At 34.8% G+C, this 24,483-nt stretch overlaps 1 protein-coding gene across 1 annotated transcript in view; it reads left to right on the forward strand.

Moving 5' to 3' along the window:
- The first annotated feature begins 3,397 nt into the window (after nucleotides 1–3,397).
- LOC119640384 (semaphorin-1A) overlaps nucleotides 3,398–24,483 on the forward strand; it is a 338,686-nt gene continuing 317,600 nt past the window's right edge. The window contains exon 1 of the mRNA XM_038038370.1: nucleotides 3,398–4,728. The gene's annotated coding sequence lies outside the window, so the exon portion shown is untranslated. The remainder of the gene's footprint in view (nucleotides 4,729–24,483) is intronic.

Raw genomic sequence — 24,483 nt, forward strand, 5'->3', positions numbered from 1 at the left:
GGTTTGTATTCAGATTGAAGGTTTGGGCGAGCCTACCTATTCGTCTGTTATGAAGACGATTACGGTAACAAAACTGGAGGTCTGCGGTGATCATATTGATGTCTACAAATTAAGTTTGCGCTTAGGAGCAACCAACATCTAACTTAGAACCTAAAGCAGATGTTGTAGTAGGGTTGACGGCTCTTAAAAGTCAGTACAATTCGAAAATTGACGGGAATCAACTCAGGTTGGCAATAGCGAGGCTGTTGCTTATAGCTTATACCAAACAGATCTTAATCTCAAAGCTGGTGAAGATATTAGGTTGGGGAAAAAGAAATCCATTATTTTACCCAAATCGGACAATCCGAAGCATGTTAAATAAAGTCCTGAAGTTCATATAAAAATAATGGATTTCTTTTTCCCCAAACTAATATTATTCAGTGACATCTAAAAATTTTCCCCGCCAATTAGTTTTCTTAATTAACAATAGTTTTTAATATTGGTTTGTGTTGGTGGGTATCAAGATTTTCACTTGTTCAAGAATAAGAATATGTATTCAGGAAGGGCCCATAAAGATAGAATTCAGTTGTTCTCCTTGACCGTAGATCATCTAGATTATCTCTCAAAGGCTTTCTCTTGTCTCGAAAGTAAGGCGTTAGTCGTTAATAGAAATTACTTCTCTAGAACTTCGTGGGATTATTTGTCATAGGCTCTTATGCTTTCACATAATTGTTGTCTGTATTTCTAGAAAGTTGTAATTGTGTTTTCCTAGCCCAGCGATTTGACGAATTTGTCATAATTTTTTTAGATACATTTGTCAACAAATTTACATTGCAACCAAGACCAACCAAGTGCATCTTTCGCGCTCTGTTTGGCGATGTTTACATCAAAAAAAAAAAAAAATCTTTTTTCATGCGATATGTGACAATGCATCGACTTCAGAGTCCAATCAACGGTCAGCAACTGGCAAAATCTGTCCACAGCCAGATCAGATAAATAGCCCAACTAAAACCAACGTAACTTATAAACCAACGCTTGGAATTTGATGAAATTTTGACACGTAACCTTTGAAGACCGATACTATCCAGAAATAATGTGAGCTTTTTAACGATATTGCTATATAAGTGTCAGACCGGAGACTTATTGAGTGACGTGAAATCTGCTTCTATTATAGAGAAGAGAATCTGTTTGTGTTATGAGCTGACTTCTCAAATGCAAATAAATCGCTTAATATCCTTACGTGGTAGTATGTTTCATATATATACTATTTTCGAAAATAAAGACTTCCATTTTAATAATGTTGACATCCTCTTTGAATTGCGTAGTAGTGGTATCGCGTAACATTTTGGTTTTATGGTTATGCCCGTTCCAGATCTTCACAGTTCGTTTTGTCCTTGAAGAGATATTTATGGATCTCTTTTACATCTTAGGCTTTGAATAATTCGAAAGATACATACAGTCGTATGGTAAGCAACAGCATTTAGGCTCCAGAAATCACGAGGTAGTCATGGGCAAAATTCAAATGAATTTTGTGGGTTTTTGAAATTGTGATCTCTCTAATCGTAAGACAATCACAAGCTCTTATTATTGACTACTGAGTGATAACAAAGTACGCGGTTGTTACTTTCTTCTCACTTATACTGCGATTCTATTGTGTTCCGCCGGTTTGCCTCAATATTAATAGCTTTTGATTTTCATAACGTCTATTGAAACATTTATATATATATATATATATATATATATATGTTCATACTCTTCCTTTCTCTCTTAATAAATTTGCGGCGCTTTCTCTGTTTTACTTTGGTTTGTTTGGTTTGTGTTAGTTAAATTGAGAATCTTTAATGGCTTCTGGTTATGCGGTGTATTCCGTTGTTTACATTGTAAAAGTGCGCATTCACATAAGCTAAAATATTTTTAGCACTTGATAAGCGAAAGCAGATACAAGCCATAAATTGCACTTTGATACATTTGTATATGAATTTATATACATTTATATGCATGCAAATATTATTCTGTATCTGTTATAAGGATATCTTGCTAACAACGTAAGCGACTTTATTATAGTTTTATAGCATAACCGCTGCTTGCTACATAGCGTTGAGGAAATCCCACAAAATCTTTACGTTCACTATCATCAACCACATTTAAAGTAAATTTGCTCCGTTATATTTCTCAACGCCATTGTTATCGTGTCATAGGAAAAGGAAAAACAAAAAGGCACAAAATAAATATGTTCGTTGGGGAAAAGATAAAAGAATGGTAAGAACAGCAACAACAATAACAACAACAACAACAATGTTGACGGTAACGGACGAATAAAGTCAACAAAAAATCAATAAAACTTGTTATGTGTACATATGTAAAAGAAAGGACTAGCCGAGAAAATCTCAGTAAAGTGTATGGAAAATATTTTTCATAAATTCCTTTTGATAGAAACTTTTGCTATCCTATCAATGGGAGGCTATGTTAGTTTTATTAAGCGATATAAATAAAAATCGAATGCGGAGATTTCATAAAGTTGCCATTCCGACTAAAGAATGCTAGTCTATGTCTTACTAATCATTAGTATTTATGTCACGACGGTGTTTAGAAAATTGAGAACGAATAACACAACAATTGAATAAAATAAGTAAAAGCATTATAACGGGGAACGGCCCATAACTTCGTTTAAGACAGTCATTATAAGGCTTTTACAAATAAGACGTTAAACGGCAAGTTGTCCAAAAAATTGTCTGATCTGAACCATTTGCGAAAGCATTCTGCGTTGGCGCCAAAACACGTTGGGATATAAAAATTTCAACCAAATATCTTAACAATTTACTACCTGTAGGTTAAACACAAATGTGTACGGACAGACAAACTTAAATGGATCAAGCCCTTCTGGTTCCTGCATAAATCTACACACACTTAATATGCTATAATACCGCAAGTGGTGTAGAGTATTGTAATTGGATTAGCTTCCATTTTCACGAAATTAAAACTTATTGGATGCCTTGCATTCTTGCGTAAATACAATGAACGACAACATCCCTTGCAGGTCATGTTTGCAATATTCTTTTCATATTTCTGGGCATCAAATATTCGTCTTAAGCTGACTATATTTGAATTCGCTGGCTTTGTCTCTCTGTTATGCTGCAGCTCGTTTTAAATAAAATGGCTAATAAGTTCTTTTTTTTTTATTTATATCTTTCCAGATAACCATTAAAGGCCTTTCAAGGAAAAAGTGAAGAGAAATGAAAAAAAAAAAAACAACTCAAATATAGCAAATGAAAACGTTTTGAAAAATTACTTACTTATATTTATATTTATGAAAATTTGTGCAAGTGTCTGCTGTTTTCGTGTTTTTTTTTTTTCAATATAAGCAGAAGTAAAAATAAAATAATTATTACAATTTAAAAAAATTTTATTAATTAAAAAAAAAATAAAAAAAAAAAAAGAACAGATAACTTGAGTAAATTTCGTTAATTCGCCTTTTTATACCCTATTCTAGTTTTCGGTTCGGCCTGTTGTTGTCTCTCGTTTTATGGTCGTTAACGTATGCATGTGTGCGCGTTTTTGTATTGTTTCTACTCACTATACACATAAACGAATTTGTTCACTTAAACATGGCGCTCTACACCGGTAGAGAATTTACAAAAGAGTGACTGAGCGTGGGGAGGACAAAGCAGAGAGCAAAAGAGGGTAAAAACAGATAAAAAGAGTGCGTTCGGCAAGTTTCTTTATATTATCGTTTCTGTTTCTATGTTTTGTGCCACTGTGCATTTGCGAGTGTGCGTGTACTTGTATTTTAATGTAATATTACCGCTGTTGTTTGTTGTTACTGTTAGTTATATATAATACTGGTGTTGTCTCTCTACAAGAAATAAAGTAAAATGAAATAAAATAAAAAAAGAAAAGAAGAACAAAGACAAAAAAAAAAAGGAAAGCTTTCATATTGTTTATGTGCGGATCGGTATTCTAGTTTTTCCCAAAATGTGATTCCATTTCTTTACGGTTGTTAGTCTTGTTCTTGTTTTTCGGTGAGTTATGTGAAAAAAACACGAAAACAAGGAAATCTGCGCTCGAAAATAACATCAACAACAACAACTACTACTACTATTGCTGCTACTACTGTTACCACTACTACTACTACTACTACTACTATTCTACTACTGCAACCACTACTGCTGCTGCTGCTATCACTAACCATTTTACGTTTTACGCTTTGTTACTAGAACAACTTCCCATATCTCACTATATTTTTCTTTTTCCACTTTACTGTTCATAATATGAATGTGTGTATGTATGGCTTTTATCCATGATTTGGAAAACAAAAAACAATATAGTCCACTCAACTCGAGACATTACAAAACGCTGGTTTTCGGTTGGTGTTTGTTGTTGGTCTCTTTAAACTTTAAACAACTTTAACCACACGCAACAACAGCAACGTCGGCTAAGCAACCAACCAACCATTCATTGCTGCCACAATTTTTCAGGAAAAAGGATATAAATTTTCGTTGTATACCCATTTAATTGCGTTCTCGTACACTCGTCGGTCCTCAACTGTTTGGCACCAGGAAAACCTTATATATATATATATATACATATATATTTACGTTGTTTGCCTCCGTTCATGGTTTAGTACAGCGGATAGAGTGAACCATATTTATCATATATCCGATACTCTTCTAACCCTTCGTCATCTCAACTCACCAACTGAAGCTCAATTTTATGGATTAATAGAGTTTGAACGAGATGTACAACAAACAGGTAAGTTTTGGCATTATTCGAATAATTAATATATTTGCTCCGCATGGAGAGCACTGTCCTTACAATACCCACAAAAATGTTTTGTTTTCCATACATTTTTTGATTTAGTTTGCAAATTAAAAGGATTTGGTCTTTTACCAAATTTCCATACATTTTTAACTGGTCGCCTTTGCGTGAATGTATCGATATTCTATAGATATTTGTGTGAATGTGACTTAATTGAAATCAATTACAGATGAATTTTTTACGTCCTTTTAACAAGGATAGTGATTGATTCGCGGCATGTTTGCGCTTAAGCAAAACAACTTTAACATGTTGGGAAGGATTGATTTAGAAATAAAGTCATCTTGGGCGTAAATTTTGTCCCCCTTATTACTAATTCAAAGCCAATTGTTTGTAATTGGATAAATGACAAAATAAGAGGAAAGAATTCTTAGGGGCCCTAAGGTGTATACGATTTTATTAATATAATATCATTATTTCCGATCGATGTATAAGAAGATTGGAAAGCATTTCGTGGATCGATAGTCCACCCTTCATCAGGCACATTCTTGCATTTCGTAGAATGTTTATACAGTTGCTGGCGAATTATCGAAGGTGGTCGAACAAGAACAAGAATGGGTCCTACAGGTCTACATGATGTCTAACTAATTGTAGGTATATTTGTAGTTGTTTGTATGTGTTTGTATATGTGTATATATATATATATATATATATGTATATAGATATATATTCTCTTCATTTTATGACTGACGTAAATATGAATTGTGCAAAGCATTCGTTGCGTATGTGGGGCTCTCAACTGTCGCGTAAATCTCATTTTCCGCTTTACATGAAATCCTTCAGAATTCTTAAGTTAGGCCCCTGCCAATGGATTGTGAATAGTTTAGGGTTTTATTTACAAGTATAAAAAGAATTATTTACTGAAAATGGTTTCAAAGGAGGAGAAGGTTATAAAGGAACTTATCTACAGCAACTAGCTATGTACCATTTCATAGCACTTCATTCCATTGAGCGCTCATTCATTTCTTGGAGTCAACGAATTGGATCCTCTCAGCTTGAGCAAATGCCTTGCTTTTAAACCCTCAAAACGGGTACCATATTTAGTTCTTACGATTTTCTTAATTCGCTTACATTTTATATTTTCTTCGTTATTAAGAAGTTTTAGTTGTCTTCATTCGCATAACGCGTATTTTCTTTACAACGTCTATGGGTAAAAGTCGAAAATCTTTGTTTGCATTCATTGCTTTCGTAATACTTTTGCGAGGTGCCGTTTTAAAGGAGTTAGGCAGCTTTTATGCAGGCTCACTTCATCAAACATGCGATTTTCGTAACAATACTAAAGAAGTTTTCAGAAGGTTTCGACAACATATACGGACGAGTAAGGTTATCAGATCTAATGTAAAGCGGGCACCCATTTGCTTTCAAGTTACGCAACGATCGTCTTATCTACGCAACAAGTTTGAAAAATAAGCGTCGAAATTTTCTTAGATTTAGAGCAGCACTCTGCCGCTGTTCCTTTAGTTAATAACAAATAAGAAAATTATACTGGGTCGTGATCGAATCTTTTATGTCCATCACCGTGGCCCTAAAAAAAGGAAAAGCCAAATATTTCGTGCTATATATTATTGAATGCGCGCGATCGATTTTTTTTTCTATTTTTGTCGCATTTTATGAGTAACAAGTAAAAACCACGGAAAACAAAAGTGTTCACTTCTTGTTACATAGACGTGTGGACGTTGTAGGCTTTTTCTTTCAAAAGTTCGGAGTATTCCCAAATTTTTTGGCAAGTTTGTAGGCGATATCTTCATTTTTGCGAGCGGGCGGTAGTTCACCACAGATACAACACAATTACGCAGACAGACAGATGGACAGACGAATAGACGGATATGCTTAGGTACATTCCAAATTTGAAATTGTCCAAGAATTTATACATTTTATGAGGTTTTTGAATCTTGCTTCTGTGCGTTATATAAAGGTTTTGACAAAAAAATTAAATTATTACACAGTACAAGAAGCAGGTGTCGCCAATTTTTTTAATTTTTGTAGAGGTACTACGGCATTGTTCTTAGAATATACGTTCAACTTTTTGTAGATCTCTGTGCTGTAATTTATAAGTAATGAACAAAGAAACACATTGCTTATTTTCTTTGCAAAACAGAAGTGTTCGATTAGGTCCATTTCCAATACCACCTTGCGTGGAAGAGCTTCCAATCATTTTCCTAATTCGAAGTCGATAGTTTGATTTTTGCGGCCAGAAGAATGTTTACTACAGGCAGTACACAGATGGACAGACGGGTATTCTTAAATGGATTCAGGATTTAATGCTACTCAAGAATATATATATATATACTTACACATATATACATGTATATGAATATACTCATACTTCGGTGATGGGTGTAAAAACGCTTATGATTTTCTGATTTTCTTAGATGTAATTACTTGGGAGCTTGGCGACCTGACACCAAGTTTCGGACTTCGGAGCAACAGTCAAAATGAAGTCGTTCAATCGCCATGTTGTTATAAAACAAGATTATTAAGTTACGAAAACCATAAAGAAAGTCCTTGTGTGCAATGTCTCTGTGACGTTGCTCAGAACTTTTCCCATTTATTTTCGTATGAAAGCAGAAAATACCTTTACATTTAACATAGTTAAGGAAACTGAACGGGATGTTTGTTTTTAATCTTACATGCATATCATTAAAGGCTTTTTATGACACTAATCCTCTTACGTTATTTGAATTTCTACTCGTCCATGATATGCCTTCAGTAAAAAAAAATTTCATTCGTTTAAGAAATTTACTGCTGAATCTTCTTTTTGGCAATGTACGTGATGACACAAGTAGGTACTCTTCTGTCCTCGCTTTAGGACAAGTTTTTCCCAGCAGTTGCCATTATCGTATAACAGTTTCCTCGGACATCACGCCTACTCAGATCCAGAAGAGTGACTATGCAAGAAATCCTTGGGAAGTGATTGAATGCGAAATATGAGATTTTTCAAAAATACATTCTTAAGGTAAAATCCTCACTCTTAACGACTCCTAAGTGTTTCTAAAAATACGAATCTCTTTGCGAAAGTTAACCTTCCCGTCGAAAGTAATGACTTCACAACAGCCTACTGGTATGAAAATGAAGACAATGGTGTTTTCGAATGTCTTTTCAAGTATATGCAAAACGATTTGGGGTTCCAGCACCCATCTTAAAGCTCTCCGAAATCGTGCTGTCCATCGATCTAAAAAAATAATTTTCTTATCCCTATCCATAAAAATAGCAGAAGACATCACCGTTAAACTGAGTCTACTACCCACTGTCCTGAGTTTGCTGTTTACAGTTTGAGTACACTGTTGCTCAGCATTAGCTTTTGTAATAAACATTTACTTCTCTCCGTATCAGCGTGAATTGTGAGAAGAAGTATCAACCAAAGCTTTTAGCATTCCCAAGTCAGATCTTTAAGGCTTTCCCTCGTATGTTGCAAATAGGAGTCATCTACCCAGACTTCAGTAAGTCCGCTAACAGAATTGAGCATTGGTTACGAAATGTCCTCGTTCAATTTCTTCTCAAACACAGTTAAAGGGATAGTGGATTGTGTCTCCATAGCAAATCTTTCAGGCTACACCTTACTCCCGATCATTCTGATGAACTTCCACTTGCGTCCAATGTTTCTCAAAGTAGCTACGTGAACCTGACAACTGTTGTAAATTATAAAATGAACGGTCTTTTGTCATTTTTGCGTTTTTATTCAATATATTTTGCGGATAAGTTCGTACCAATGAATTGTGATTTTTAGGATAGCATAGGCTTTATTTACAGTTCTGTCCTGATCCGTGCGAGTGTTATAATTCAATTCTGCTGACTTTCACTTTGATTTTGCCTTCCACAAATATCCTGCATTTATACCTGATTACAAGGAAGTTATCAGTACCTAACTTGGTTGTGACCTTCGATCTGGTTTTCCGCAAAAGGTTCTGGGAAATGTTGCTAATTTTTTCGATAATCGCCATCTGAATGAAGCCGGTAAAACAGCGTAATGAATGTGTACTTAGTCTTGTCATTTTTTGGAATTTGGTTTCCAATTAAATGTGCGATTTTCGTAACAATATATTAATAATCCCTAGACTGAGATCAATTTATCCTAGACCTTGATGTACACGAAGGTAAAAGTGTTCATATCCTTCAATGCCGAGCCCTACGCCACTAATCTGTAATCGGACTGTTAATATGGTTGCACGGTGTTCGGTCGATTTTTTAACATTAACCTTAAATAAAACAACTATCATTCTCAAGAAGGAGGGTCTCTACCACAGATTATTTCCTGTCTTGAAAACGCGGAGACATTTGCGAATCTTGAGCTACTAATCGATAATCAATTTCAGTTTAATGCACATGCAGAACTTTGGAGTTGGATCTGTGCTTGGTTTTATCAAACACTCGTCGTGTCCACGCATTGCTAAAAAGCGTATACGACTTTTGTTAGACCATACAAATATGCCATATCGTGGCCATGTAGGTTCTATTCAATGAGTCCAAAAGCATTTCTCACTTCTTGCGTTGAGCAATTTGACCCAGGGCCTCCAAGTTTCATTGTCACCTCATGCAAACAGGCCATTGTTACTAGTTTGACGACAGAAACATCAGATATCAGCTTTTTTCTAAAGTTGATAAATGTTGTTAAAAATGTGTCAGCCTTGTTAAGCGAAATTGACTTTAATGCTGCTATCCTTCTATCAAGGAATTTCCGTTTAATAAGACTTGGTCAATGCTAATCTAATTATGAATGATGTAACCCACTTTGGAAAAAGTTTAATGCCATTTACAGCCTAATCCTTTTCATCGGAATCAATCCGTACCAAAAAAAAAAAAAAAAAACAAAAAAATACTCTCCTTAATGCTTGTTCATCCTCGATGTCACACCTAGACAATAACAGTTAACTAACATGGTCGTTCACTGCCGTCAGCAAACCTGAGATGTTTGAACAACGGGTTGCCACCCTTTGGCATGTTTGCGTCGATTTGGTGACACAATTGCACTTCGATGCTCATTGACAATGTTGCCATTCCCGGGGTAGGACGTACACATGACTTTTGCCTTTTCTTTCATCTAATATTTTCATTAATTCATTTTATGTAGATTTTAAATCGATTTCTCTCCACTAATTTAATCTTATGCAATAAAGCATAATTAAAAATTTATAAGCATTTGCCTAATTTATCTGTGTGTGTGTGTGTTAAATTGTAGGCAGATTATATGAGAAATAAAATTTGTATAAAATGAAATGAAAGTTTTGGGATGAACGCAAACGTTTTACTCAAGCACGCATTTCACAAAAATCATAAATTAGCCTAACACACGTTTTTCTCAGTTTTAAATATCGTCCCTAGTCAGTGTTTTGCTGTTGTCCTTCAATTTTCTTATCCTTATTGCATTTTGAAAATGTAATTAAATTGCACTATTTTTTCTAATAATTCTCACGTGAACACGTGAGAAGAACAAATTAATAATTACAGCAAAAATGTTAAGCAAACAATTTCTTGTAATATTTTTACATATATTATATTTATTTAAAAGGCTCTCAGTAGTTGTGCGCCATTCTTGAATAGTTGAAGTTCTTGTTTTATGCATTTTGAATGCTTGGCAACAGTCCTTGGTTCTGCCTAGCAAAACAGTAGTAAACTAAAGAAAACATTATAATGCTTTTGGGTGAATTTACGATAGCCGGGACTTGTTATTTAAGTTATTATTGTAGCAGAAAGGAACTAAATGTCCGACTGTCTTCGCCAATTTAAAAATACATTTCGTTTTTTTATTTTTATAGTATTTGCTTCTTGTTTGTTTGCTCTTCCTATTAAAAAGTATTAGCAAACAACTAAGATATGAACATTCTCATCCATTCACTTGCACGTTTATTTGCTAGGCAAACTATACACTGTTCGTTACCAGCCACTAAAAAGAGCGCTATGTATGATCTGAATCTACAATCAAGGCAAACAACCGCAGTCATGATTGTTAGACAAATTAGGACTTTTTAAAGGCAAAAAAAAAAAAAACAAGAGAGAAAAGTAAAATCAAGACTTTTACAATTATTTATTTCCATTGCTCTCCTTTCCACCTCAATGTCCACTGCAGATAGCATTAAGAGAAGGAGAAGTCAAAGATGGATTACTTGAACATTTGTGGCCAGTCGTTTAAGCCGAAAAAATCTCAATGTCTTAGAAAAAATGCTATCATTCCTCATTCGTCCATTCCTAGTTAAGCCTACAAACATCTGTTTAAAATAAAAAAATTAAATTCGACTGTGGCCGAATCGTCTATAACCGTCAAATTTATTTAAAAACAAGCAAGAACATTATAGTCGGGCAAGACCGCCATTAATTGCCATACACCGCATTGTCTAGCACAATTCTTATTTTTATTCTAGAACGCAAAAATTATATTTTGTTTCGATATTCATGTAGGGATTTACAGAGAAGCGGACCAAAGGCGCAACCTAATGCAGTACAAGTTTAATCCTTACATAGTGCAGGATCCAAAAATAGACGTTACTGGTGTTTATTTTGTAGACTTCATTTTTGTATGAAATTACCATTATATTATGGGTCAATTTCCATCACCACGTATTAAAACTTGGACTTTTCCACTCTATAAAGGATAAATTTCCGCGAAAATCCTTATTATGGCAGGATCCAAAAAATACGCCCAAAATCTCCAGTTAATCTTTTCATGTTAAAATGCTATTATGTCATAATTCTCATCGCGAAGCATTGTCATCATTTCATCATCGTATGAGTTTCAATTTTCTTTATATGAGAAGCTGTTCAATAATTGGCCCCGCCAGACCATAGCTTTCATACAAATTTAGAATGCCCAAATACTACTAGTCAGCCACTTTTGCGGAGAAAAATATTAACATTCTTCCATAAAACGACTTTCCGGAATAGGGCGTTATATGGAAATATTCGATAGCGTTCGTTCTTGGGTCAAAACATGTCACTGTACTGAATTTCATCAAAATATCCCCCTGAGCGCCGCTCATATACCGAATGTTGAACTTCATACGACAAAATGGTGATGAAAGCTATGAATAAGGATTGTCACGGAAATTTATCCTTTGTAGAGTGGAAAAGTCCAAGTTTTAATATGTGGTGATGGAAACTAACCCATAATATTATAGTAATTTGATATAAAAATTAAGTCTACAAAATCTAGATCAGTTATGCCTATTTTTGGATCCTGCCCTATGTAAGGATTAAATTGCGCTACATTAGGTTGCGCTTTTGGTCCGCTTCTCTACAAATCCGCACATGAAGTATATGCCTTTATATAGAAACAAGATATAATTTTTGCGTTCTAGAATAAAAGTAGGAATTGTGTTAGCCAATGTGGTGTAGGATATTTAAAGTTCGGCCTTGCCCGACTATAATGTGCTTGCTTGTCTTTTTTATAAAATTTCGTTATTTAGTTAAGTGAAAAGTTGTCTTTCTGCAGAGCATCGACCGAATCGATTTTCTTAACAATAAATTTTAATCTGGCACAGATACAAACACACGGTTCTTTTTAGAGGCCCATTCAAGTGCCAAGTTGAGAAAGAGTAAAAAGAAAAGAAAAGACGAAGCAAAAGAAGGGGAGAAATAAGAAATAAAAGAAATGCAGTAATATATGCTGGTAGTAATATCCTCTGCAGTGTTGGAATAAACGAAATAAATATGTAAAGATAAATAACTAATAAATAAAAAAAATAATAATAAATGATGACAGCATTTCTCTGCTAGTCAAACTCAACGCTTTTTTGTAATTCGTTCTTATTTATTTATGTACAGTTAAAACGACATTTTTCATAGGAAGTAAAGGAAATATTTACTGTGAACGATAGAATAACATAAAATTAAATAAGGAACATAAAAAATAAATCAATCTTAAACTTTTCAAAGTACATTGTAAATAGTGACAAACTGGTTTTAAAACGAATCTTGGTTACTCACTAGCGGCGATAAATTAATTAAATCGAATTCCTTTCTTTTTCAGTTGGGCTGTGTAAAGTTTTACCAACGATATCTCGCTTCGGTTTTCTTAAAAGTTTCCTATTAAATAGCCTAACTATTAGGCTATTTTGAGAAAATCGAAAAGAATAATTTCATAACAATAGCACGGAGCCATGTCGACAGACGCATAGTAACATAGATAAACACGATAATGCTATCGTTCGATCGGACTACCGTTGTTGCGCAACAATAACCGATGTGAAGGGTAGATTTTTTAAACTCCTAATTTATTAATGTGAAAAATGAATGTTATACTCGTGAGATGTTAATTAGGCAGATCGTACGCTTATTTCACTCTATTTCAAATCAACACTTTTCACTGCAACGTTATGCCAATCATCAACAATGTCGTCTCTTTTCAGTCATTTTGTATTTCTATTGCATCTCCCGGAAAAATTTTTTTCTCAACATCGTTTTATCTTTTGTTCTTCTTTAATAAGCTAGCCGTAAACGGCCACTCGTTGTTTTGGCCCAGTCCGCAGAGAGTGTGAACAGAAGAAAAGAAAATCGAACAATAAGTCTAAGCATCTCATTATAATAAAGATTGGCTTTGCTTTTTTTGCTAAAGTGATGATATAAGTATTGTACTTTTATGTTGTGTTGGATTATACATCCATATAAACCTCAAAATAAAGAGTATGCGGGCTGTATACAAAATCGCGCCTGTGTCGAAGGCGTCTAAATTTCAAAGCAATCGTTAAAGAACGTCCGGAGGTTTAACATTTCGAACGAAAAAATGTGTAAACTTTTATACGCTACAGAGCTTGTGCTACAAGGCTATATTAAGTTCCTGTGGATACATGCAATACGTAGAATAAGTTTAGATAGATCCGCATTTTATTATATACATACCGCTCGATTCATAACCACCTCATAAATCGATTAAAGCTTGCCTGTCCACCTGTCCGTCCTTTTGTTCAACGTACAGAGTGCATTTTTTGAGATATTTTGATGAAATTTGGTAGACATTTGGTTTTGGCCAAAGGGCGAAGGCTATTGAAAATAGTTCGGGCCGGATCAGTTTCGCGGCCACTTTGCATACAACGCTTTATTTTAAAAAGCCATTATATGAATAACTGTAAAACGGCGTAGGATATTTAATGGTGGGCCGCGACCCACTATAGTGGTTTTGCTTGTTATTTATAAAGATAAAATAATATATATATATTTTTTTAATAAATATAAACATATAAAATCATAAACACAATAAAGACTTTATTACGAAAATTCTCCTACTGAACTTCATTATCGGAAAGCTTCCGGTTGGAAGTCACTGTTACTATAACGATTAATTTTAAATTCGTTTATTATTTCTTTTATGTCATACATTCCTTCATTTCCATTATGTATTTAGAGAATAAAGAAATTTTATATTTGAACTTTTGAACGACATGATCTATGCAGTTACACTGGACTCGGCAACTGCATGACTTTAGAAGATAATAGTTACGAAATATATTTGAAAAATAGAGGGATGCAGTTGAGTGTACATGATTATATACTTCGTATATTATAAGTTTTCCAGTGCCTACTTTTTGGCTTTGTGACAATATAAGAAGGCTTATTAATTTAATTATTCCTTTTGTAATATGTGCACATGTAATATTTATGTATTAGTTAGTTGTTGTAATATGTATGTATTAGTTATATTCCATGGATAATGAGAAAAAACCCAAAAAGGCAAAAGTGTTTTTGCAAATTATTTTGCACTGCAAGCCTATCCATTGATTGCTTCGGAATTCAATATTGATAAATAGTAGTTATAATTCACAGAGTATCGGAAGCTTCCTTCTGGGTGTTGCAAATATTTTGAGAAAATGGATAGAACAAAGGCCCAGCCCGCAAAATTTTTTATTTATTTGGCTCACTGGCTGCGCTGTGTTTGAATTTTTCCTTACAACGGTGCATGGAATTCTTGTTTCCATTGTCAGTTATGGAAAAGCACCGCCCATGCATTTTTCTGTCCATTTTTACAAGATTGTTTGCATTTCTTATTTGGCTTTCATAAGCGCATCCCATGAATATGGGAATATGTATGATCGGGCTCAGAGTACTCAATTCAATTTTTTATTAATAACAAAATATGGATCAAGTGTGACCGAATTATTTTGGTTTAGAGACAAAGTCAATTATCAAATGGCTTATGACAATCACCACTTAGTAGTAGTAGAAAGTTTGTATTGCCTCAAGCAACTGCGATTACCAACGGGAATGGATAATTCGCTGTGAATATGTTCGATAGTGACGAAAAATTTCGAATACAACGATTACTTGATTAAGCTTTTGCAGACTTTCAGGAGAGAATGCAACCAACACTATAATGTGCTTGGTCGTAACATAACATAACATAAGTTTTCAAAGTCAAAGTGCTCCGCAGGGAAGTGCAAAACATATTTTTTTGAATTTTGAATAATGAACTTAGAATTATATGTCGGAAAAAAGCAAACCTGGTGCTTTTCGCATTGTAGTCGAAGCAAGATGATGAAGTTTAACGTGTTATAAGATCAAAACATTCAATGGTAATCTCAAACGCAAAGAGTCCAGCTAAAAGCTATAAGAGCAATCAGTATAGACGGCAAATCCGAACATAGGTTCGTCCCTGTACACTGCAGATGAGTATGGAGTAATTTATTGTGAGCTTCTTCAATTGAACGGGATCGCCGCTTGATTAGTTTACCATTACAAAGCTTTACATATTACAAAGCTAAGCTGCTCATTGGGGGCAGAAAGGTTACGAAATGCGTTAATAGCAATGATTGTCCTCTTTCCGCTATATTGATTGGACATTGTTTCTTCCGGGCCCGTACTTATTCCAAACGAATGCTTGCGACATGTCAGAGCCTTCTTTCGCTGCAAACGAGCAGTAATTTTTTGAAATCCATATCGATCGGCGCCAGAAATTTGCGTAAAGAAATGACAAACGGGAAGTCGTACATTGAATAAAATATCTTTGTACCGTTTTCCTTAAATGTACGCCTAATTCTGTTAAAAAATCTGCAAATATTTCATCATAAATAATTGCACATATCATGCGGTGCTGCCTGAACCCACATTTCGGTTGAAATCGACTTGGCGTATATTAGATAATATAATAGTCTAATCTAAACACTTTGCTTTGTTCAGTTCTCGAGTGGAAGTAATATTTTTGAATTGACCAGCATATAGTTGGATTGAATCTGCCACTATAAGGTCAGGATATACTAATCTTATCATTTTAATTCCAGCAATAACATTAGTCATAGACTTGATGCGTTCGTATCGACCCGTTCCATTGCGAACGTTTTCGCGATTTCGTCTAAGTTCTCCTCACTTTAAAGACTACATTTACGAATAATTTCTTTGTTTAGTTTTTAAATTGCAAAAAAAAAAAAGCTTTCCAATTTTGTACTACGGCTTACATTTTTCCTTCCGAATATGTTGTTGTTGTTGTTATGAAGATCAGCTGGGACGATGCAATGATTCATTCAACACAATGAGAGACATACACGTAAGTACGACAAAGTTTCTAAATATGAACGAAAACATTGTAACATGGTATACATTAACCATTTATTTCCGTGCCGTTTACCCGCAAAAATGATATATAATAAGCATAACATAGTACAGACTTGTTGCAAACTATCAAACTGTTATCAAACTTCTATCAAACTTTACTTGACACTGACGCCATTCAGTTGAATTCTACACTAAAACTTCAGATTTCATTTTAAACAGGAACACGGTTGCGGCCTCTAAGCGATGTCCGTAAGAACCGCGGCATTTTTTCTTTGCTTTATGTTGAGTCATAGTTAATTTCTTATGAAGTTTAAACTGTGCACAATATTGGTCTACGTTTTACCTGAAATGTAAGAAATTAAGATAGTATACACGAGAGAGCGCTGACGATGCGACCCGAACTCTTTCAGATAAATAGAAAAATGTGTACTTTTGCGACTGGGAATTATAATAACACATTAGATTATATCCAGTCAATAGTCCTGTATCTCACATATATTTACATGTGGAAATGCATCCACATATGAAAAAAGGTTTCGCACATATATTTGCCTTACATGTTGTATATGGGGGAATGTTTGAAATGCAATATATCCGTCCTGAGCGCGGGTGGGATTTTTATCATTCGTTGACACGAAGCATTTTCTAATGCAATACTCGTTCAACATACATGAAAAAGTAGACATAGACAGACAGATCAAATAATTCGAAAATAAGCAGATACAATAAACATAAAATAAGCGTCAACACTCAAACGTCATAGAATTACAAATACACATACAATTAAATTCTCTGCTTTTATCTACACTCTTGTATCTGCCATAGCAATCATAAAGTAACCACCATCCAGATGTTAGGAAACATCAATGATTAGAGGGTTGACATGAGAATACGAGCACATTGTGTGTGCAGAAGCTTTAAGAGACAGAAAAGCAGTGTAACAGCGCGTGGCGGTTAACACAGGAATATATCTACTATTAAATGACTACTACTTGCAAATAGCAACAATTGCACAACCCCGGTAATAATAACCAGAAATCAGACGACATTGTTGTTAATAGTTTTGTTTAACGAATAAGACATCGACAGTGCTCGCGCTATGCAGTAAACAGAACAAAAACGAGAAAAGAAACGCATTCTAGATGCGAATATCTTGAATAGAGTGAATGCTAACTGGAGTTAACTTCCTTGGTGGATTGAATTGATGTTTAAACGTTCAACGTAAATTGAATTTCCAATTATTGGCGCTATATGAAATGAATTAATGTAAATCAATTCAAAAACATAAACTCTAAAATCGGGGAAAGTCATTTGTTAAATGCCATACATCATCTATCTTAACTCTTCACCTGTGTTCTCAATGAAATATCACAAATTCTATCTTGTTGCCACAGAACCGCTTAGTTTTCATAAGACCCTTCAGGTGGAGGAGGACCAAAAAATAGATCTATGTGGCCGCACATTACTCCAGTGAATTTTCATTTTCTTTTCTAAACCCATCTATTATGGCGGGATTGCATTATCCATTCAGTTGATCCCAAGAAAATAGAAATGTAGTGTAAGCTAAGGCTTGAAAATAAATTCGAATTCAATCAGCGAAGCTATCTACCAACTCTCTTAACGGAGCTCCACAAAAACCATAATAGAGTTCTGTTGAGCAGTTAGGATAAAGATAATGTTGGATTTAAAGGGCTACTCCGTCCAAATTAGAAAAAATTGGATACATTTGTGGACACTTCGTTAATTTATATGAAAATACCTTTCAAACTAGCTAAACAAAATCAAATTCTGCTTTTCGATACTACTTTTATCAAGTTTCAAAATACCAAGATTACTTAACAAACGCCGTCGACGAGCTCTGTCAAACGAGAAGAGGTCAAGCAGATCCCTGGGTACTTGTCTTTGAATAATATTTTAAAAATTCATGCATTCGTGGAAAAAGGTACAGAATATTATTTTTTTATAGGATTGCAGACCAAGGATAAAAACAAACACGATGCAAACCTGCTTTTCTCGTAAAAATGACTGCACCATAACTCGTAGTCTTCATATGCGATTTTTTTGCAATATCTTTCTTTTGTTATTTTTTTGTAAACTTTCTCTGTTAACAAAAAACTCCCCTTTTTGGTCCTAAGCTGAACGTTTTTATTTAAATAGTCGCCGACCACATAAAGGCGAATGTTTTAAAAACAGCGTAAGAATTCTTAGATTAACCGCCGCATTTTTCTGCGCATAAAACCCGGAAGGCACTCATAATCATTTTTATATTCCACATCAAGGGCATATTAGGTTTGTGCGGACGCATGTAAAAAGCAGAGGGACTTGAGTTAGAGCCGCCTTTCTTCATACTGACTGATTCACAGTCATCTCCTAAACCGAAGCTTGTCGGTCCATCTGTCCGTCCGCCTATTTGTCTTATGTTCTTGTGTTCAACCTGTAGGTCTCGATATTCGAGAAGTTTTGATGGAATTTCACACACCGACATGTTTTGGCTCAATGATGAACGGTATTGAAAATAGAACCACTTTTTTTACCACTTCGAATAAGACCTTATTTTCAAAAGTCGCTTTATAAATAACTGTGTTAAGCAAATTGGTGTAGAGTATGTAATGATGCGCCGTGTCCCACTATAATATTTTTACTTCCTTTTTGTAATGTTTGTGACTTAACCATCTCCTTTTGTAACAAAGTGAGGGACTTTTATTATGACGATTGCTCCGGAATAACAATTTTGACGTAAAGTCATAAAAACTGTGACAAGAAAACACATTGTTTTCTTTTACGGCCGGCCACAATGGCGTAATGGTGATGTTAAAATGTGTTTTGTAGAATCAAGTTTGCGCCAATTGCATTCAGGGCTGCAACGCCGCCGGAATGTCTTCGGTATTCTCATTTTTTAAAATTTGTAAAAATTATTAGTTTGGAGAAAAAGAAATCCATTATTTTTATATGAACTTCAGGACTTTATTTAACATGCTTCGGATTGTCCGATTTGGATCAAATATGCACCGTTTTCTTGTATGATTTGTTGCCATTTTAAAGTTAACTTCAAAATGCCTCTCTCATAGAAGTCCTGGTATCTATTTGCAAAAAACTCTAGTAGTCGATTTTCACAATCCTCCCTAGATTCCAATTTTTTATCATTAAAGAAATTTTGCAATGCAAGAAAAAGATGATAATCGCTTGGTGCCAAGTCCGGACTGTATGGCGGATGCATTAAAACTTCACAACCAAGCTCCCGAAGTTTCTGGCGAGTCACTGTAGATGTGTGTGGCCTAGCGTTGTACTGGCGGAACACGACACCTCTCCTGTTGGCCAATTCTGGCCGTTTCTGGTCAATCGTTATCTTCAAACGGTCCAGTTGTTGACAGTAGAGATCAGAATTTAGCGTTTGGCCATATGGAAGCAACTCATAATAAATAATCCCCTTCCAGTCCCACCAAATGCATAGCAAAACCTTCCTGGCCGTTAGTCCTGGTTGGACCACCGTTTGAGGTGCTTCACCGCTCTTTGACCACGATCGTTTTCGCACAGTGTTATCGTATGTGAACCATATCTCATCTCCAGTCACCATCCGTTTAAGAAATGGGTCTATCTCATTCCGTTTGGCCAAGGCTTCGCAGATGGAAATTCGATCCACCATGTTTTTTTCTGTTAATTGGTGTGGCACCCAAACATCGAGCTTCTTTTTGAATCCAGCTTTGTGTAAATGGTTTAAAACTGTTTTATGGTCGATTTTTAGCTCCTGGGCGATGTGACGACTGCTAACATGCCGATCAACTTCGAGCATTTCCCCTATTTTATCGACATTTTCGACAACCGGCCTACCTGTGCGAGGTGCATCTTTAACATCAAAAATTCCTGAACGGAATCTACGAAACCAAAATTGCACATAATTGGCTGTTACGGTATCGGAACCATAAACAATTTCCATTCACAATTTTAGCCGCCTGGCTTGCATTTTCGCCTTTGTCAAAGAAAAACTGTAAAATGTACCGAATTTTCCCTTTGTTCACTTCCATTTTTAACACGCTGTAACTCACAACTGAATGCACCAAACAAAAAACAGCAAAAGAATTTTTTTTACTGCGAAATGTCACCTTTCCAACGAGCATAAATCTGAAATTGTTTGATCGATACTTTACGAGAAATCTATCAGTGCAGCCATCTACCGAAAAAATAATGGATCTTTTCCCCAAACTAATATTTATTAGTCAGCACTTAAAAATTATTGATATTCTATTACTCTTTTTACGCCCAAATAAAACATGAAAAGAAGCTTCTTTCAGAATTGCAATCTTCTTCAACCTGCAACCTTCTCATCTTAAAAATAAAAATTTTTGATGCAGATATCATATATGGGTGTCGCAAGCAAAACAACGAACTTTATGCATCATCGCAAGGGTTATAAGAAAAAGCGATTACATTCCATTAAAAAACAGGTGAGTGGGTGCATATTTGCTTTTGCGAAGTGCTTGCGAATGTTTTGAGATGCCATAGTTTTGATAGCGGGCGTTATTGTCAAATGAAAAGAAAAATAAAAGCGGATTAAGAAAGAGAAGAAGAAAAGACAACAAGGAAAAACCCGAATAATCAACAAATGTAGAGCTTTTTTAAACAATTGGAAGCAATTACAGGAGGAATTGGATAAGAAAAACAATTACAACGAAAACAAAAAGGGATATCTATCCTCTCAACTCCATGAAATGAACTGAACGAAAAGGTTGTAACGATTGCTGAGTAATTAGGCTTCGGATGGGCGAACTAATATATTTAGTGAATGATATGGCATTTTAATGTTCCGTGCAAAACATACATATAGATAAAATCTACCGAGAAGTAGTTAATTAAAAAAAGCGTGTGTGTTAATATATTTTTTGTGTTCATCATCTTTTACTTTATTATTAGTCCGGGCACAATGTCACCAGATCCCATAGTTATATGCTCAAAATTATTACAAGAAAGTGAATTAAGTTTTTGTCTGGTATTCGTCTCTTTGCAAACCTTCTACGCTTTTTGCTTTTTCAAGTAAATTTAATTATTTACTTACGCATTCATGGTTCATGATCAGTTAGAACACGTTACACGAACGCGGTAGTATAAAATGACTGCTTTTGTATCCTGCACCACTTGTCTTATAAGGACATAACCAGTTTTATGCGAATGTATGCAACGCCTACAAGAACCTAAGCTTTTTGCATTGATTTAAGCTGGGCTGTCCGTCTATCCATCTGCCTGTCCGTCCATCAGCCTGCTGTCTTTTTTTTTTTTTTGTTCAACTTACAGGTCGCAATTTTTGCTACATTTCAATGACATTTGGCACACTGACAAGAACGAACGCTATATATACCAGAAATGGTTACTATCGGACAACTTTTTCGACCTTAGACGCCTTATTTTGAGAAGTCGAAAAATCATGTGGTGCAAGGTATTTAATGTTGGGCCGAGTTCCACTATAGTGTTCCCACGTGTTATAAAACCATTTTTTCTTCCACCCATAAACCAAAAGAAGAGCCGATAGTCTTGGTTTGCTAGTGTTCATCCTACTTTTTTAATCCTAGATTTCATTTCTTTGGCCTTATACTAATAACAATAATAATTTTTTTTTTCTATCCTGATAAGATCGAAAGCTATGTGTTATTCGTTTTGCTAAGAGTTTTTACGAATGACTTGTAGCAGAGAGAGAAAATAAATTAAAGTCTTGTAATAACTCACTAAAAATCCAAAATACCTTAAAAACCGTAAAATATACACTCGACTAAGCATTAATTAATGCAAATCCCATCGTATATAAATCAATTTTAAGAATTTTTTTCCTTTCCGCCTTTACCGGGTGTCATGTACAAAAATTCCACATTTTTACATATAATCAGGGCATTCAAGGTTCCTTCATAAGTAAAAAATGCTGCTAAACTGAACTTGCCGTACATGTGCAACTAAATACCAAAACTATTTGGACGAGTCGTTTTATTATTTTTTCTTTATTGGACTTAATTTGTCGTTAAATTTAATACCTTACGAAAAAACGTTCTTTTTTCTTTCTCCCTTCTTCTCTGTACGTTCCTTTTTCATCGCTCTTTTAATGCATAACACTACTTAACTCTTTTCAAAGTAATAGCACACCTTAAATATAAACGAACTCTTATGTGTACGTTTTCGTACCTTTATAAAATTCTCAAATTAATAGCACATTGTCGATTTATTTATGGTATTTTATATTTACTACTAGAATAGCTAGGTATGCTAAGCTAGCTTTCCTGTTGACACAAATTGTACGGAAACGCTTACTTCACACGTATCTGTACCCGCGGATGTCAAGAGACTCTAGCCAATATATACACATAATCGCATGTGACGATTTGCGATACAAATTGAGCTTGCTTTCAGGAATTAGAAAATAAAAAATCGTTTGTGTCACCTTTTCAAATAATATCTAAAAGATTGTTTACAGGAAAATGTTTTCCTTTTCCTTCGAAATTTCATGTATCAGTATTTAGAAATATTTAGAAAAGGTTTTTTGAGAATCGCAAAATGTGTGTAGTGGTCTTAAAATGTCGACGTCAACTTTTTTCTCCCGTTTCCTTTAGAGCGAAAGCATTGATTTTTCAATTGGTACAACAAATGAAGGGCTGAAAAAGAAGGTTGTTTAACGACTTGCTTGTTTGGGCATATTTTAATGAAACTCAATCTAGTGATAAATTTTGAAGGTTAAAGAATTGATTGTGTGAATATGAAAAATGCATAAGAGGCTAAGTATAACTTAATTAATATGGGATATGCAATGGCATCGTTGGTCAATTTGTGTTTAATTAGTTGATGGGTAATAAATTGCATACTTTGAGGATTTGTTTTCATTTGCTGTCAAATGGTGCAAAAATGTCATGGACGCGCGATTATTCGAAATGCAATTTGGAGACCTTAATCTGCCGCCGAAATGGCTGGATTTAATAAATTTCAACATTTTTCTTAAGACAACGCTAAAAATGATTCATGCATTTAAGGCAATATTAGAGCCGATTTTGGCGAAATATAGGAAATGTTAGGCAAAATAGTGTTTGAAAATTTTAAGAGAGGAAAGAGCGGTTGGAAGAAGAGTGAGGACAAGCATTTAGCATTCCTGTTTACAATACTTCCGTTTTTTACACTTTGATTATGCCTTTTTGTTGAATCAAATTAGGGCGCTAAGGTGGTCAAATTGAAAAATGTCGCCTATTTTCGCCTATATGTGCGCATCTATTTGAAAATCGCTTCACGCCTGATAAAGAAATTCCAGTGTTACGCCAAATTTCAAGAAATTGTTAACAATAGTTCTGGAAAGCAACGGTTGAATTATCTTAGTTTATTCGAAAGATTTTTTCATACAGCTTGTCGTAGTAGGAAAATCAGTCACACTTTCTAATTCGGCAGCTCTATAGCCTGCAATTTGATTCCCATAGCTGGATAAGCTAAGATACTACTAAACTTTAAAAAGGTTTTTCAAAGTACTTCTTGAAAGAAGAAAGAAGCTCGCTTCAAAATCTTTCTTATAGTTTCGTAAGGCATTGCTGATATTAAGCAACATTTTCCAATTTGGCTGACATGTATTTCCTAATTAGACTACGTTGGGAGGATCGGCTGCCGTCAGCATTCCGTTTTTCAAGCTTATATCAAAACCAGTTCACAAAAGGATTCACGTAGTGGTTACAAAACTGTAGCAGGTTTCTTAATTTGAACACAGTAGGCTTCCATATCCAAATATTATCCGCATGAGTGGTCGAAAAGGTAAGAGTCATGACTACCAACTCAGCCTTCTGGGCTCAAATCTTAAATGCGATAGAGTGTACTTTGGGCATAGCTCCGATCGGGCATACACCCACTAGGCTGCAGGCAGCATCTGCCTATCTTTTTCTCTTTCTGTTTCTTCACTTCTTCTTGATCGTCACCGTGTTACACGTACCAGGTGCGGAAAATATTTTTTATATATTGTATAGGTGTAGGAACTGGGACAGATATCAAAAGTAAAACGGAATATTTTGTTTCGTGGGATGGATCGCAACTATTTCAATAATTGAACAATTTTATATGCAGTGGCAGAAGCAGAGGGAGTAACAGGTTTCTTTAATGGCTTATTTGCTATGAAATAATTGCATACTCTTTTCTATTTTTTTGAGTCCGAAGGTTTCGAAAGTGGGTAACAATATGCTGGGATTAGTGATCCTTTTTAGGTGCATTTGTTTTATA

Source organism: Glossina fuscipes, unplaced genomic scaffold, assembly GCF_014805625.2.
Source record: "Glossina fuscipes isolate IAEA_lab_2018 unplaced genomic scaffold, Yale_Gfus_2 121, whole genome shotgun sequence".
Lineage (NCBI taxonomy): Eukaryota > Metazoa > Arthropoda > Insecta > Diptera > Glossinidae > Glossina > Glossina fuscipes.